At 38.4% G+C, this 2,555-nt stretch overlaps 1 pseudogene; it reads left to right on the top strand.

Moving 5' to 3' along the window:
- Positions 1-1,028: 1,028 nt before the first annotated feature.
- LOC147434595 (uncharacterized) lies at positions 1,029-1,697 on the top strand (annotated as a pseudogene).
- The last annotated feature ends 858 nt before the right edge of the window (positions 1,698-2,555 follow it).

The following is a 2,555-nucleotide window of genomic DNA, read 5'->3' as shown; positions in this document are numbered from 1 at the left end:
TGTTTGCTGACTCTGAAGTTATCTAAATGTGTCTTTTGCTCAGTCTGATCAGGGAGTGAGTATCTATTTTCTGTTTGAGAGCATGTGTGAGATAGAGACTCTTGTGTTGTTGAACCCCAACACATTTGGCGATCCCGTTGGGCCACTCAAGGTTTAGCCAATATATTTGGTGAACCTACTACCATTGTTTGTGTGTTGTGTCTGACATTCTTGTCTTGTTGATTACCTATTCTAGTGGTATGTCCGTTGGGTCTGATTACCTTTTGTGTCAGCATTCAAGGTCGGTCTTTGTGTTTCACGAGAGTGATGATGCTATGAAAGAACCTATTCTGAAGGAGAAATTGTTGGACCGAGGAGCGAAAATTCAGGAGTAGCAGATCATGTTTGATTAGAAGCGTTGCTAAAGATTCAAAATTCAGATTTTGCTGCTATAAGTGCTGCAGATTCAGGTTGCATAGATTCAGTAAGATGTTGCAGATTCAGGTTGCACACATTCAATAAGGTGTTGTAGATTCAGGCCGCACAGATTCAGAATGTGCAAAATGGCGGATGATTTTGCAGAGACAAAATAACAATTTCTTGAAATTAGAGAGAGAAATCTGATGCTGAATCTGATGTTGATAATCAGATCTATCGAAGCAAACAAACTCAAGAATGGTATCTTTCACTGGATTTTTCCAAACATAAAAATACATCACTAAAGTAAAATATCCCAATCAATTAAATGGACTATGCGGATCCTGGTACAACATTTGTGGCTCTTCGTTTAGCAAATTTAATGGGTCTTGGATTGGTGTGGTACACCGATCTTGAGGGCTAAACATGATTGGTGTATGTTATGGGGGGGTAAAAGGAAGAAAGAGAAATGTGAGGCTTGCATGAGTAAGAAGCATGAGGTGGATGATTGTCCGTGTGTAGTTGATGTGTGCTCAAAGAGAGATGCTTGTAGGAAGTGGTGCATGGTGGATTTGTGCACAAAACTTCATAAAATTATTCACAAATTGCATAAACCAACTTCCTATAACAAAATGGAAAGAGCCTTAGAGAAGTTAGATGAATTTTAAGATGACTTGGAGAATGCATATAAATGGCTAGATGATCATAAAGGGGATAGGCGAAAATCATGTTCTAGCAGAAAGAAGGTTTTCAAGTTGCAAAAAGCATGTGAGAAGCTGAGGGATACATATGAGAATGAGTTTGAAGGGGATTTGAGTGATGATGACGATGATGGATGGAGGATGGATCCCGTAATCCACCAAGTAGGGATACCAAACATGGAGGAGAAGGAGGTGCAAAAGGAGGTTGGCAAAAAGATCCTAGAAGAGCCCCTAGATACCCCTAACCTACCAATAGAGTATACCCATGGAGTGGAAGAGGAAGAACCATTGCTTAAATTTATGTTGTTTGCATATGGAAAATGTTGTTACCCTATTTGTGGGGAGAAGCATGTCATACATAACCATGATGTTGTTGATGTTATTCAAAGAACACTTGAAGCGGTGGATAGTGAGATGAATGCATTGGAGAAATTGATGGAAATTAAGTTTTTTGAAATCAGATTTGCTCAGGCGGAATTTATGAAAAACATATCAGTTCAAGAGGATCACCTACATGTGAAAATGTTTCCAAAAGGTGTTTGGTGCCTAGATTACAAGAAACTGATTTTCAGAGTCAGATTCTCATGTTTCAGAGGCTAATTCTGCTAATGTTTACTTCATGCTCTTGGAGAATGGACATACTTATTTAGTTTTGGTTTCATAAGTTCATTTTCTATGAGCTCTCATGTGATATAATCCCTTGGGGAATGTTTGTGTGATGTTTAGTTTCTCTCTATGATGTATTTTGTGTACCTTGGTTTAAGTACTAGGCACTACACTTTGCTTCATATGAAGATCCTAGCATTGAGTTTGTCATAGTGCTGTATGGTGTATTTGTATATCTTGGAAAAGGTTCCAAGCACTATACTTTATGAGAAGTATGTGAGAAATATGTGAGCAGTATGTGAGCAGTATGTAGTTATCATCTTTGTGAGCATTATGTAGTTATCCAATATAGCCCATTCTAGACTGTTGATTAGAATCCATGCTTCTCGTATCAACGTCAACTTATGAGGGCATTTGTTGAGGTAAGAATTTAGTTGACACTCATATTGAGAAAAATCCTTAGACACAAAGCATGCAACCCCAGGTAAGCCTTTACTGACACTCATATTGAGAAAAATCCTTAGACGCCAAGCATGCACCATTATGTGCATAATTCTCTTTCCCCATGGAACCCTATAGCCTCTCACACATGCTACTCACTGCATGATCACTGTATACCATACACTTGATAGCCACATGCTACTTGTGATAGCTCACTTGACCCTTTCCATTACCATATGTGGTGCATATCCATCCACTCGTTGATTCCATTCCTCCAATTTGAGTATATATAATGGCACTACCCAAAGCTTGTAATAACTCTCACTTTCTATGATCAATCAAGCAAGTTAGCATATCTACATTGTGTATTCAGATCTTTCTAATCTACCTATGATTTAATGCTATTGCATT

The sequence above is a fragment of the Adiantum capillus-veneris genome, chromosome 19 (assembly GCF_014529385.1).
Source record: "Adiantum capillus-veneris isolate H3 chromosome 19, ASM1452938v2, whole genome shotgun sequence".
Taxonomy (NCBI): Eukaryota; Viridiplantae; Streptophyta; class Polypodiopsida; order Polypodiales; family Pteridaceae; genus Adiantum; species Adiantum capillus-veneris.
This window is presented reverse-complemented; position numbering and strand designations above follow the sequence as displayed.